Source organism: Dromaius novaehollandiae, chromosome 6, assembly GCF_036370855.1.
Source record: "Dromaius novaehollandiae isolate bDroNov1 chromosome 6, bDroNov1.hap1, whole genome shotgun sequence".
NCBI classification, from domain to species: Eukaryota; Metazoa; Chordata; class Aves; order Casuariiformes; family Dromaiidae; genus Dromaius; species Dromaius novaehollandiae.
In genome coordinates this window covers 3,794,287-3,809,509 of record NC_088103.1, presented here as the reverse complement: position 1 = coordinate 3,809,509, position 15,223 = coordinate 3,794,287, and positions in this window count along the sequence as shown.

Genomic DNA, 15,223 nt, shown 5'->3' with positions numbered 1-15,223 from the left:
AGCAGCCAGGAGCCTGCCACTGGACTGGGAGGCACGGAGGTTGCTGTGACCACTCAAGCTCAGCCAGCAGCCAGGAGCCTCCCACTGGCCTAGGAGGCATGGAGGATTCTGTGACGTCACAAGCACAGCCAGCAGCCAGGAGCCTGCCACTGGCCTAAGAGGCACTCAGGCTGCTGTGGCCTCACAAGCACAGCCATCAGCCATGAGCCTGCCACTGGCCTTGGAGGAGCTGAGGCTGCTGTGACCTCACAAGCACAGCCAGCAGGTGGGGCTGCACACTAAAGTATGAGGCACTGAGGCTGCTGTGACCACACAAGAACAGGCAGCAGCCAGGAGCCTGCCACTGGCCTAGGAGGCACTGAGGCTGCTGTGACCTCACAAGCACAGCCAGCAGGTGGGGCTGTACACTAACGTATGAGGCACCGACGCTGCTGTGGCCTCACAAGCACAGCCAGCAGCCAGGAACCTGGCACTGGCCTTGGAGGCACTCAGGCTGCTGTGACTTCACAAGCACAGCCAGCAGCCAGGAGTCTGTCTCTGGCCTAGGAGGCACTGAGGCTGCTGTGACGTCACAAGCTCAGCCAGCAGCCAGGAGTCTGTCTCTGGCCTAGGAGGCACTCAGGCTGCTGTGACCTCACAAGCACAGCCAGCTGCCAGGAGCCTGCCACTGGCCTAGGAGGCACTGAGACTGCTGTGACCTCACAAGCACAGCCAACAGGGGGCGCTGCACACTATCGTATGAGGCACTGAGCCTGCTGATACCTCCCAAGCACAGCCAGCAGCCATGAGCCTGCCACTGGCCTAGGAGGCACGGAGGATTCTGTGACGTCACAAGCACAGCCAGCAGCCAGGAGCCTGCCACTGGCCTAGGAGGCACTGAGGCTGCTGTGACCTCACAAGCACAGCCAGCAGGTGGGGCTGCACACTAACGTATGAGGTACCGACGCTGCTGTGGCCTCACAAGCACAGCCAGCAGCCATGAGCCTGTCATTGGCCTCGGAGGCACTGAGGCTGCTCTGACTTCACAAGCACAACCAGCAGGTGGGGCTGTACACTAAAGTACGAGGCACTCAGGCTGCTGTGACCTCACAAGCTCATCCAGCAGCCATGAGCCTGCCTCTGGCCTAGGAGGCACACAGCCTGCTGTGACCTCACAAGCACAGCCAGCAGCCATGAGCCTGCGACTGGCCTAGGAGGCACGGAGGCTGCTGTGATCTCACAAGAACAGCCAGCAGCCATGAGCCTGCCTCTGGCCTAGGAGGCACGGAGGCTGCTGTGATCTCACAAGCACAGCCAGCAGCCAGGAGCCTGCCACTGGCCTAGGAGGCACTGAGGCTGCTGTGACCTCACTAGCACAGCCAACAGGGGGAGCTGCACACTATCGTATGAGGCACTGAGCCTGCTGATACATCGCAAGCACAGCCAGCAGCCAGGAGCCTGCCACTGGCCTAGGAGGCACGGAGGCTGCTGTGACCAGTCAAGCTCAGCCAGCAGCCATGAGCCTCCCACTGGCCTAGGAGGCACGGAGGATTCTGTGACGTCACAAGAACAGCCAGCAGCCAGGAGCCTGCCACTGGCCTAAGAGGCACTCAGGCTGCTGTGGCCTCACAAGCACAGCCAGCAGTCAGGAGCCTGCCACTGGCCTTGGAGGAGCTGAGGCTGCTGTGACCTCACAACCACAGCCAGCAGGTGGGGCTGCACACTAAAGTATGAGGCACTGAGGCTGCTGTGACCTCACAAGAACAACCAGCAGCCATGAGCCTGCCACTGGCCTAGGAGGCACTGAGGCTGCTGTGACCTCACAAGCACAGCCAGCAGCCATGAGCCTCCCACTGGCCTAGGAGGCACTGAGGCTGCTGTGACCTCACAAGCACAGCCAGCAGCCAGGAGCCTGCCACTGGCCTAGGAGGCACTGAGGCTGCTGTGACCTCACAAAAACAGCCAGCAGCCAGGAGCCTGCCACTGGCCTAGCAGGCACTCAGCCTCCTCTGACCTCACAAGCACAGCCAGCAGCCAGGAGCCTGTCGCTGGCCTAGGAGGCACTGAGGCTGCTGTGACCTCCCAAGCACAGCCAGCAGCCATGAGCCTGCCACTGGCCTAGGAGGCACTGAGGCTGCTGTGACCTCACAAGCACAGCCAACAGGGGGCGCTGCACACTATCGTATGAGGCACTGAGCCTGCTGATACCTCCCAAGCACAGCCAGCAGCCAGGAGCCTGCCACTGGCCTAGGAGGCACTGAGGCTGCTGTGACCACTCAAGCTCAGCCAGCAGCCAGGAGCCTCCCACTGGCCTAGAAGGCACGGAGGATTCTGTGACGTCACAAGCACAGCCAGCAGCCAGGAGCCTGCCACTGGCCTAAGAGGCACTCAGGCTGCTGTGGCCTCACAAGCACAGCCAGCAGTCAGGAGCCTGCCACTGGCCTTGGAGGAGCTGAGGCTGCTGTGACCTCACAAGCAGAGCCAGCAGGTGGGGCTGCACACTAAAGTATGAGGCACTGAGGCTGCTGTGACCTCACAAGAACAACCAGCAGCCATGAGCCTGCCACTGGCCTAGGGGGCACTGAGGCTGCTGTGACCTCACAAGCACAGCCAGCAGACAGGAGCCTCCCACTGGCCTAGGAGGCACTGAGGCTGCTGTGACCTCACAAGCACAGCCAGCAGCCAGGAGCCTGCCAATGGCCTAGGAGGCACTGAGGCTGCTGTGACCTCACAAACACAGCCAGCAGCCAGGAGCCTGCCACTGGCCTAGCAGGCACTCAGCCTCCTCTGACCTCACAAGCACAGCCAGCAGCCAGGAGCCTGTCGCTGGCCTAGGAGGCACTGAGGCTGCTGTGACCTCCCAAGCACAGCCAGCAGCCATGAGCCTGCCACTGGCCTAGGAGGCACTGAGGCTGCTGTGACCTCACACGCACAGCCAACAGGGGGCACTGCACACTATCGTATGAGGCACTGAACCTGCTGATACCTCCCAAGCACAGCCAGCAGCCAGGAGCCTGCCACTGGCCTAGGAGGCACTGAGGCTGCTGTGACCACTCAAGCTCAGCCAGCAGCCAGGAGCCTCCCACTGGCCTAGGAGGCACGGAGGATTCTGTGACGTCACAAGCACAGCCAGCAGCCAGGAGCCTTCCACTGGCCTAAGAGGCACTCAGGCTGCTGTGACCTCACAAGCAGAGCCAGCAGGTGGGGCGGCACACTAAAGTATGAGGCACTGAGGCTGCTGTGACCACACAAGAACAGCCAGCAGCCAGGAGCCTGCCACTGGCCTAAGAGGCACTCAGCCTGCTGTGACCTCACAAGCACAGCCAGCAGCCATGAGCCTGCCACTGGCCTAGGAGGCACTCAGGCTGCTGTGACCTCACAAGCACAGCCAGCAGCCATGAGCCTGCCACTGGCCTAGGAGGTACTGAGGCTGCTATGACCTCCCAAGCACAGCCAGCAGCCATGAGCCTGTCACTGGCCTAGGAGGCAATCAGGCTGCTGTGACTTCACAAGCTCAGCCAGCAGCCAGGAGCCTGCCACTGGCCTAGGAGTCCTTCAGGCTGCTGTGACCTCACAAGCACGGCCATCTGCCAGGAGCCTGCCACTGGCCTAGGAGGCACTGAGGCTGCTGTGACCTCACAAGCACAACCAGCAGCCAGGAGCCTGCCACTGGCCTAGCAGGCACTCAGCCTGCTGTGACCTTACAAGCACAGCCAGCAGCCATGAGCCTGTGACTGGCCTAGGAGGCACTGAGGCTGCTGTGACCTCCCAAGCACAGCCAGCACCCATGAGCCAGCCACTGGCCTAGGAGGCACTCAGGCTGCTTTGACCTCCCAAACACAGCCAGCAGCCAGGAGCCTGCCACTGGCCTAGGAGGCACTCAGCCTCCTCTGACCTCACAAGCACAGCCAACAGCCAGGAGCCTGTCGCTGGCCTAGGAGGCACTGAGGCTGCTGTGACCTCACAAGCACAGCCAGCAGCCAGGAGCCTGCCACTGGCCTAGGAGGCACTCAGCCTCCTCTGACCTCACAAGCACAGCCAACAGCCAGGAGCCTGTCGCTGGCCTAGGAGGCACTGAGGCTGCTGTGACCTCACAAGCACAGCCAGCAGCCATGAGCCTGCCACTGGCCTAGGAGACAGTTAGGCTGCTGTGACCTCACAAGAACAACCAGCAGCCATGAGCCTGCCACTGGCCTAGGACGCACTCAGGCTGCTGTGACATCACAAGCACAGCCAGCAGCCAGGAGCCTGCCACTGGCCTAGGAGGCACTGAGGCTGCTGTGACCTCACAAGCACAGCCAGCAGCCAGGAGCCTGCCACTGGCCTAGGAGGCACTCAGCCTCCTCTGACCTCACAAGCACAGCCAACAGCCAGGAGCCTGTCGCTGGCCTAGGAGGCACTGAGGCTGCTGTGACCTCACAAGCACAGCCAGCAGCCAGGAGCCTGCCACTGGCCTAGGAGGCACTGAGGTTGCTGTGACCTCACAAGCACAGCCAGCAGCCAGGAGCCTGCCACTGGCCTAGGAGGCACTCAGCCTCCTCTGACCTCACAAGCACAGCCAGCAGCCAGGAGCCTGTCGCTAGCCTAGGAGGCAATGAGGCTGCTGTGACCTCACAAGCACAGCCAACAGGGGGCGCTGCACACTATCGTATGAGGCACTGAGCCTGCTGATACCTCCCAAGCACAGCCAGCAGCCAGGAGCCTCCCACTGGCCTAGAAGGCACGGAGGATTCTGTGACGTCACAAGCACAGCCAGCAGCCAGGAGCCTGCCACTGGCCTAAGAGGCACTGAGGCTGCTGTGGCCTCACAAGCACAGCCAGCAGTCAGGAGCCTGCCACTGGCCTTGGAGGAGCTGAGGCTGCTGTGACCTCAGAAGCAGAGCCAGCAGGTGGGGCTGCACACTAAAGTATGAGGCACTGAGGCTGCTGTGACCTCACAAGAACAACCAGCAGCCATGAGCCTGCCACTGGCCTAGGAGGCACTGAGGCTGCTGTGACCTCACAAGCACAGCCAGCAGACAGGAGCCTCCCACTGGCCTAGCAGGCACTGAGGCTGCTGTGACCTCACAAGCACAGCCAGCAGCCAGGAGCCTGCCAATGGCCTCGGAGGCACTGAGGCTGCTGTGACCTCACAAACACAGCCAGCAGCCAGGAGCCTGCCACTGGCCTAGCAGGCACTCAGCCTCCTCTGACCTCACAAGCACAGCCAGCAGCCAGGAGCCTGTCGCTGGCCTAGGAGGCACTGAGGCTGCTGTGACCTCCCAAGCACAGCCAGCAGCCATGAGCCTGCCACTGGCCTAGGAGGCACTGAGGCTGCTGTGACCTCACACGCACAGCCAACAGGGGGCACTGCACACTATCGTATGAGGCACTGAGCCTGCTGATACCTCCCAAGCACAGCCAGCAGCCAGGAGCCTGCCACTGGCCTAGGAGGCACTGAGGCTGCTGTGACCACTCAAGCTCAGCCAGCAGCCAGGAGCCTCCCACTGGCCTAGGAAGCACTGAGGATTCTGTGACGTCACAAGCACAGACAGCAGCCAGGAGCCTGCCACTGGCCTAAGAGGCACTCAGGCTGCTGTGACCTCACAAGCAGAGCCAGCAGGTGGGGCGGCACACGAAAGTATGAGGCACTGAGGCTGCTGTGACCACACAAGAACAGCCAGCAGCCAGGAGCCTGCCACTGGCCTAGGAGGCACTCAGGCTGCTGTGACCTCACAAGCACAGCCAGCAGCCATGAGCCTGCCACTGGCCTAGGAGGCACTGAGGCTGCTGTGACCTCACAAGCACAGCCAGCAGCCATGAGCCTGCCACTGGCCTAGGAGGTACTGAGGCTGCTGTGACCTCCCAAGCACAGCCAGCAGCCATGAGCCTGTCACTGGCCTAGGAGGCAATCAGGCTGCTGTGACTTCACAAGCTCAGCCAGCAGCCAGGAGCCTGCCACTGGCCTAGGAGTCCTTCACGCTGCTGTGACCTCATAAGCACGGCCATCTGCCAGGAGCCTGCCACTGGCCTAGGAGGCACTGAGGCTGCTGTGACCTCACAAGCACAGCCAGCAGCCAGGAGCCTGCCACTGGCCTCGGAGGCACTCAGCCTGCTGTGACCTTACAAGCACAGCCAGCAGCCATGAGCCTGTGACTGGCCTAGGAGGCACTGAGGCTGCTGTGACCTCCCAAGCACAGCCAGCACCCATGAGCCACCCACTGGCCTAGGAGGCACTCAGGCTGCTTTGACCTCCCAAGCACAGCCAGCAGCCATGAGCCTGCCACTGGCCTAGGAGACAGTTAGGCTGCTGTGACCTCACAAGAACAACCAGCAGCCATGAGCCTGCCACTGGCCTAGGACGCACTCAGGCTGCTGTGACCTCACAAGCACAGCCAGCAGCCAGGAGCCTGCCACTGGCCTAGGAGGCACTGAGGCTGCTGTGACCTCACAAGCACAGCCAGCAGCCAGGAGCCTGCCACTGGCCTAGGAGGCACTCAGCCTCCTCTGACCTCACAAGCACAGCCAACAGCCAGGAGCCTGTCGCTGGCCTAGGAGGCACTGAGACTGCTGTGACATCACAAGCACAGCCAGCAGCCAGGAGCCTGCCACGGGCCTAGGAGGCACTCAGGCTGCTGTGACCTCACAAGCACAGCCAGCAGCCAGGAGCCTGCCACTGGCCTAGGAGGCACTCAGCCTCCTCTGACCTCACAAGCACAGCCAGCAGCCAGGAGCCTGTCGCTAGCCTAGGAGGCACTGAGGCTGCTGTGACCTCACAAGCACAGCCAACAGGGGGCGCTGCACACTATCGTATGAGGCACTGAGCGTGCTGATACCTCCCAAGCACAGCCAGCAGCCATGAGCCTGCCACTGGCCTAGGAGGCACTGAGGCTGCTGTGACCACTCAAGCTCAGCCAGCAGCCATGAGCCTCCCACTGGCTTAGGAGGCACGGAGGATTCTGTGACGTCAAAAGCACAGCCAGCAGCCAGGAGCCTGTCACTGGCCTAAGAGGCACTCCGGCTGCTGTGGCCTCACAAGCACAGCCAGCAGCCATGAGCCTGCCACTGGCCTAGGAGGCACTCAGGCTGCTGTGACCTCACAAGCACAGCCAGCAGCCAGGAGCCTGCCACTGGCCTAGGAGGTAGTGAGGCTGCTGTGACCTCCCAAGCACAGCCAGCAGCCATGAGCCTGTCACTGGCCTAGGAGGCCCTCAGGTTGCTGTGACGTCACAAGCTCAGCCAGCAGCCAGGAGCCTGCCACTGGCCTAGGAGGCACTGAGGCTGCTGTGACCTCACAAGCACAGCCAGCAGCCAGGAGCCTGCCACTGGCCTAGAAGGTACTGAGGCTGCTGTGACCTCCCAAGCACAGCCAACAGCCATGAGCCTGCCACTGGCCTAGGAGGCACTCAGGCTGCTGTGACCTCACAAGCACAGCCAGCAGCCAGGAGCCTGCCACTGGCCTAGGAGGCACTCAGGCTGTTTTGACCTCCCAAGCACAGCCAGCATCCATGAGCCTGTGACTGGCCTAGGAGGCACTCAGGCTGCTGTGACCTCACAAGCACAGCCAGCAGCCAGGACCCTCCCACTGGACTGGGAGGCACTCAGCCTGCTGTGACCTCACAAGCACAGCCAGCTGCCATGAGCCTGCCACTGGCCGAGGAAGCAATCAGGCTGCTATGACCTCACAAGCACAGCCAGCAGCCAGGAGCTTGCCACTGGCCTAGGAGACAGTTAGGCTGCTGTGACCTCACAAGTAGACCCAGCAGCCATGAGCCTGCCACTGGCCTAGGAGGCAATCAGGCTGTTGTGACCTCCCAAACACAGCCAGCAGGGGGCGCTGCTCATTACCCAGGGGGCATTGATGCCGCTGTGACCTGCCAAGCACAGCCAGCAGCCATGAGCCTGCCAGTGGCCTAGGAGACACTCAGGCTGCTGTGACCTCACAAGCACAGCCAGCAGCCAGGACCCTCCCACTGGACTGGGAGGCACTCAGCCTGCTGTGACCTCACAAGCACAGCCAGCTGCCATGAGCCTGCCACTGGCCGAGGAAGCAATCAGGCTGCTGTGACCTCACAAGCACAGCCAGCAACCCAGGAGCCGGCCACTGGCCTAGGAGGCACGGAGGCTTCTGTGATGTCCCAAGCACAGCCACCTGCCAGGAGCCTGCCACTGGACTCGTAAGCACTGAGGCTGCTGTGACCTCACAAGCACAGCCAGCAGCCAGGAGCCTGCCACTGGCCTAGGAGGCACTGAGGCAGCTGTGACCTCAGAAGCACAGCCAGCAGCCATGAGCCTGCCACTGGCCTAGGAGGCACTGAGGCTGCTGTGACCTCACAAGCACAGCCAACAGGGGGCGCTGCACACTATCGTATGAGGCACTCAGGTGCTGATACCTCCCAAGCACAGCCAGCAGCCAGGAGCCTGCCACTGGACTGGGAGGCACGGAGGTTGCTGTGACCACTCAAGCTCAGCCAGCAGCCAGGAGCCTCCCACTGGCCTAGGAGGCATGGAGGATTCTGTGACGTCACAAGCACAGCCAGCAGCCAGGAGCCTGCCACTGGCCTAAGAGGCACTCAGGCTGCTGTGGCCTCACAAGCACAGCCAGCAGCCATGAGCCTGCCACTGGCCTTGGAGGAGCTGAGGCTGCTGTGACCTCACAAGCACAGCCAGCAGGTGGGGCTGCACACTAAAGTATGAGGCACTGAGGCTGCTGTGACCACACAAGAACAGGCAGCAGCCAGGAGCCTGCCACTGGCCTAGGAGGCACTGAGGCTGCTGTGACTTCACAAGCACAGCCAGCAGCCAGGAGTCTGTCTCTGGCCTAGGAGGCACAGAGGCTGCTGTGACGTCACAAGCTCAGCCAGCAGCCAGGAGTCTGTCTCTGGCCTAGGAGGCACTCAGGCTGCTGTGACCTCACAAGCACAGCCAGCTGCCAGGAGCCTGCCACTGGCCTAGGAGGCACTGAGACTGCTGTGACCTCCCAAGCACAGCCAGCAGCCAGGACCCTCACACTGGACTGGGAGGCACTCAGCCTGCTGTGACCTCACAAGCACAGCAAGCTGCCATGAGCCTGCCACTGGCCGAGGAAGCAATCAGGCTGCTTTGACCTCACAAGCACAGCCAACAGCCAGGAGCCTCCCACTGGACTCGGAGGCACTCAGCCTGCTGTGACCTCCCAAGCACAGCCAGCAGCCAGGAGCCTGCCACTGGCCTAGGAGACGCTGAGGCTGCTGTGACCTCACAAGCTCAGCCAGCAGCCAGGAGCCTGCCACTGGCCTAGGAGGCACTCAGGCTTCTGTGACGTCGCAAGCATAGCCAGCTGCCAGGAGCCTGCCACTGGACTGGGAGGCACTGAGGCTGCTGTGACCTCACAAGCACAGCCAGCAGCCAGGAGCCTGCCACTGGCAGAGGAGGCAATCAGGCTGCTGTGACCTCACAAGCACAGCCAGCAGCCAGGAGCCTGCCTCTGGCCAAGTAGGCACTGAGGCTGCTGTGACCTCACAAGCACAGCCAGCAGCCAGGAGCCTGCCACTGGCCTAGGAGGCACTGAGCCTGCTGTGACCTCCCAAGCACAGCCAACAGCCATGAGCCTGGCACTGGCCTAGGAGGCACTGAGGCAGCTGTGACCTCACAAGCACAGCCAGCAGGTGGGGCTGCACACTAACCTATGAGGCACTGAGGCTGCTGTGACCTCACAAGCACAGCCAGCAGCCAGGAGCCTGCCACTGCTCTCGGAGGAACTGAGGATGCTGTGACCTCACAAGCACAGTCAGCAGCCATGAGCCTGCCACTGACCTCGGACGCACTCAGGCTGCTGTGACGTCACAAGCTCAGCCAGCAACCCAGGAGCCGGCCACTGGCCTAGGAGGCACTGAGGCTTCTGTGATGTCCCAAGCACAGCCACCTGCCAGGAGCCTGCCACTGGACTCGTAAGCACTGAGGCTGCTGTGACCTCACAAGCACAGCCAACAGGGGAAGCTGCACACTAAAGTATGAGGCACCGACGCTGCTGTGGCCTCACAAACACAGCCAGCAGACAGGAACCTGGCACTGGCCTTGGAGGCACTCAGGCTGCTGTGACTTCACAAGCACAGCCAGCAGCCAGGAGTCTGTCTCTGGCCTAGGAGGCACTGAGGCTGCTGTGACCTCACAAGTAGACCCAGCAGCCATGAGCCTGCCACTGGCCTAGGAGGCACTGAGGCTGCTGTGACCTCACAAGCACAGCCAGCAGGTGGGGCTGCACACTAACGTATGAGGCACCGACGCTACTGTGGCCTCACAAGCACAGCCAACAGCCAGGAACCTGGCACTGGCCTAGGAGGCACTCAGGCTGCTGTGACGTCACAAGCACAGCCAGCAGCCAGGAGCCTGCCACTGGCCTAGAAGGTACTGAGGCTGCTGTGACCTCCCAAGCACAGCCTACAACCATGAGCCTGCCACTGGCCTAGGAGGCACTCAGGCTGCTGTGACCTCCCAAGCAAGCCAGCAGCCAGGAGCCTCCCACTGGCCTGGGAGGCACTCAGGCTTCTGTGACGTCACAAGCACAGCAAGCTGCCAGGAGCCTTCCACTGGACTCGGAGGCACTCAGCCTGCTGTGACCTCACAAGCACAGCCAGCAGGCAGGAGCCTGCCACTGCTCTCGGAGGAACTGAGGCTGCTGTGACCTCACAAGCACAGCCAGCAGCCATGAGCCTGCCACTGGCCTAGGACGCACTGAGGCTGCTGTGACCTCACAAGCACAGCCAGCAGCCAGGAGCCTGCCACTGCTCTCGGAGGAACTGAGGATGCTGTGACCTCACAAGCACAGTCAGCAGCCATGAGCCTGCCACTGACCTCGGACGCACTCAGGCTGCTGTGACGTCACAAGCTCAGCCAGCAACCCAGGAGCCGGCCACTGGCCTAGGAGGCACGGAGGCTTCTGTGATGTCCCAAGCACAGCCACCTGCCAGGAGCCTGCCACTGGACTCGTAAGCACTGAGGCTGCTGTGACCTCACAAGCACAGCCAACAGGGGAAGCTGCACACTAAAGTATGAGGCACCGACGCTGCTGTGGCCTCACAAGCACAGCCAGCAGACAGGAACCTGGCACTGGCCTTGGAGGCACTCAGGCTGCTGTGACTTCACAAGCACAGCCAGCAGCCAGGAGTCTGTCTCTGGCCTAGGAGGCACTGAGGCTGCTGTGACCTCACAAGTAGACCCAGCAGCCATGAGCCTGCCACTGGCCTAGGAGGCACTGAGGCTGCTGTGACCTCACAAGCACAGCCAGCAGGTGGGGCTGCACACTAACGTATGAGGCACCGACGCTACTGTGGCCTCACAAGCACAGCCAACAGCCAGGAACCTGGCACTGGCCTAGGAGGCACTCAGGCTGCTGTGACGTCACAAGCACAGCCAGCAGCCAGGAGCCTGCCACTGGCCTAGAAGGTACTGAGGCTGCTGTGACCTCCCAAGCACAGCCTACAGCCATGAGCCTGCCACTGGCCTAGGAGGCACTCAGGCTGCTGTGACCTCCCAAGCAAGCCAGCAGCCAGGAGCCTCCCACTGGCCTGGGAGGCACTCAGGCTTCTGTGACGTCACAAGCACAGCAAGCTGCCAGGAGCCTTCCACTGGACTCGGAGGCACTCAGCCTGCTGTGACCTCACAAGCACAGCCAGCAGGCAGGAGCCTGCCACTGGCCTAGGAGGCACTCAGGCTTCTGTGACGTCGCAAGCATAGCCAGCTGCCAGGAGCCTGCCACTGGACTGGGAGGCACTGAGGCAGCTGTGACCTCACAAGCACAGCCAGCAGCCAGGAGCCTGCCACTGGCCGAGGAGGCAATCAGGCTGCTGTGACCTCACAAGCACAGCCAGCAGGCAGGAGCCTGCCTCTGGCCTAGTAGGCACTCAGGCTGCTGTGACCTCACAAGCACAGCCAGCAGCCAGGAGCCTGCCACTGGCCTAGGAGGCACTGAGGCTGCTGTGACCTCCCAAGCACAGCCAACAGCCATGAGCCTGGCACTGGCCTAGGAGGCACTGAGGCAGCTGTGACCACTCAAGCTCAGCCAGCAGCTGAGGCTGCACACTAATCTATGAGGCACTGAGGCTGCTGTGACCTCACAAGCACAGCCAGCAGCCAGGAGCCTGCCACTGCTCTCGGAGGAACTGAGGCTGCTGTGACCTCACAAGCACAGCCAGCAGCCATGAGCCTGCCACTGGCCTAGGAGGCACTGAGGCTGCTGTGACCTCACAAGCACAGCCAACAGCCAGGAGCCTGCCACTGGCCTAGCAGGCACTCAGGCTGCTGTGACCTCACAAGCACAGCCAACAACCAGGAGCCTCCCACTGGCCTAGGAGGCACGGAGGATTCTGTGACGTCACAAGCAGAGCCAGCAGACAGGAGCCTGTCATTGGCCTAGGAGTCACTGAGGCTGCTGTGACCTCACAAGCACAGCCAGCAGCCATGAGACTGCCACTGGCCTAGGAGGCACTGAGGCTGCTGTGACCTCACAAGCACAGCCAGCAGCCAGGAGCCTGCCACTGGCCTAGCAGGCACTCAGCCTCCTCTGACCTCACAAGCACAGCCAGCAGCCATGAGCCTGCCACTGGCCTAGGAGGCACTGAGCCTGCTGTGACCTCACAAGCACAGCCAGCAGCCAGGAGCCTGCCACGGGCCTAGGAGGCACTGAGGCTGCTGTGACCACTCAAGCACAGCCAGCAGCCAGGAGCCTCCCACTGGCCTAGGAAGCGCGGAGGATTCTGTGACGTCACAAGCACAGCCATCAGCCAGGAGCCTGCCACTGGCCTAAGAGGCACTCAGGCTGCTGTGACCTCACAAGCAGAGCCAGCAGGTGGGGCTGCACATTAAAGTATGAGGCACTGAGGCTGCTGTGACCACACAAGAACAGCCAGCAGCCAGGAGCCTGCCTCTGGCCAAGTAGGCACACAGCCTGCTGTGACCTCACAAGCACAGCCAGCAGGTGGGGCTGCACACTAACGTATGAGGCACTGAGGCTGCTGTGGCCTCACAAGCACAGCCAGCAGCCATGAGCCTGTCATTGGCCTCAGAGGCACTGAGGCTGCTCTGACTTCACAAGCACAACCAGCAGGTGGGGCTGTACACTAAAGTATGAGGCACTGAGGCTGCTGTGACCTCACAAGCTCATCCAGCAGCCAGGAGCCTGCCTCTGGCCTAGGAGGCACACAGCCTGCTGTGACCTCACAAGCACAGCCAGCAGCCAGGAGCCTGCGACTGGCCTAGGAGGCACTGAGGCTGCTGTGACCTCTCAAGCACAGCCAGCAGCCATGAGCCTGCCACTGGCCTAGGAGGCACGGAGGCTGCTGTGATCTCACAAGCACAGCCAGCAGCCAGGAGCCTGCCACTGGCCTAGGAGGCACTGAGGCTGCTGTGACCTCACAAGCACAGCCAAAAGGGGGCGCTGCACACTATCGTATGAGGCACTGAGCCTGCTGATACCTCCCAAGCACAGCCAGCAGCCAGGAGCCTGCCACTGGCCTAGGAGGCACTGAGGCTGCTGTGACCACTCAAGCTCAGCCAGCAGCCATGAGCCTCCCACTGGCCTAGGAGGCACGGAGGATTCTGTGACGTCACAAGCACAGCCAGCAGCCAGGAGCCTGCCACTGGCCTAAGAGGCACTCAGGCTGCTGTGGCCTCACAAGCACAGCCAGCAGCCATGAGCCTGACACTGGCCTTGGAGGAGCTGAGGCTGCTGTGACCTGCCAAGCACAGCCAGCAGGTGGGGCTGCACACTAAAGTATGAGGCACTGAGGCTGCTGTGACCACACAAGAACAGGCAGCAGCCAGGAGCCTGCCACTGGCCTAGGAGGCACTGAGGCTGCTGTGACCTCACAAGCACAGCCAGCAGGTGGGGCTGCACACTAACGTATGAGGCACCGACGCTGCTGTGGCCTCACAAGCACAGCCAGCAGCCAGGAACCTGGCACTGGCCTAGGAGGCACTCAGGCTGCTGTGACGTCACAAGCACAGCCAGCAGCCAGGAGTCTGTCTCTGGCCTAGGAGGCACTGAGGCTGCTGTGACCACACAAGAACAGCCAGCAGCCAGGAGCCTGCCACTGGCCTAGGAGGCACTGAGGCTGCTGTGACCTCACAACCACAGCCAGCAGGTGGGGCTGCACACTAACGTATGAGGCACCGACGCTGCTGTGGCCTCACAAGCACAGCCAGCAGCCAGGAACCTGGCACTGGCCTAGGAGGCACTCAGGCTGCTGTGACCTCACAAGCACAGCCAGCAGCCATGAAATGGCCGCTGGACTAGGAGGCACTGAGGCTGCTGTGACCTCCCAAGCACAGCCAACAGCCATGAGCCTGCCACTGGCCTAGAGGGTACTGAGTCTGCTGTGACCTCCCAAGCACAGCCAACAGCCATGAGCCTGCCTCTGGCCTAGGAGGCACACAGCCTGCTGTGACCTCACAAGCACAGCCAGCAGCCATGAGCCTTCCACTGGCCTAGGAGGCACTGAGGCTGCTGTGACCTCACAAGCACAGCCAGCAGCCATGAGCCGGCCACTGGCCTAGGAGGCACGGAGGCTGCTGTGATCTCACAAGCACAGCCAGCAGCCAGGAGCCTGCCACTGGCCTAGGAGGCACTGAGGATGCTGTGACCACTCAAGCTCAGCCAGCAGCCATGAGCCTCCCACTGGCCTAGGAGGCACGGAGCATTCTGTGACGTCACAAGCACAGCCAGCAGCCAGGAGCCTGCCACTGGCCTAAGAGGCACTCAGGCTGCTGTGGCCTCACAAGCACAGCCAGCAGCCATGAGCCTGCCACTGGCCTTGGAGGATCTGAGGCTGCCGTGACCTCACAAGCAGAGCCAGCAGGTGGGTCTGCACACTAAAGTATGAGGCACTGAGGCTGCTGTGACCACACAAGAACAGCCAGCAGCCAGGAGCCTGCCACTGGCCTAGGAGGCACTGAGGCTGCTGTGACCTCCCAAGCACAGCCAGCAGGTGGGGCTGCACACTAACGTATGAGGTACCGACGCTGCTGTGGCCTCACAAGCACAGCCAGCAGCCAGGAACCTGCCACTGGCCTAGCAGGCACTCAGGCTGCTGTGACGTCACAAGCACAGCCAGCAGCCAGGAGTCTGTCTCTGGCCTAGGAGGCACTGAGGCTGCTGTGACCACACAAGAACAGCCAGCAGCCAGGAGCCTGCCACTTGCCTAGGAGGCACTGAGGCTGCTGTGACGTCCCAAGCACAGCCAGCAGGTGGGGCTGCACACTAACGTATGTGGCACCGACGCTGCTGTGG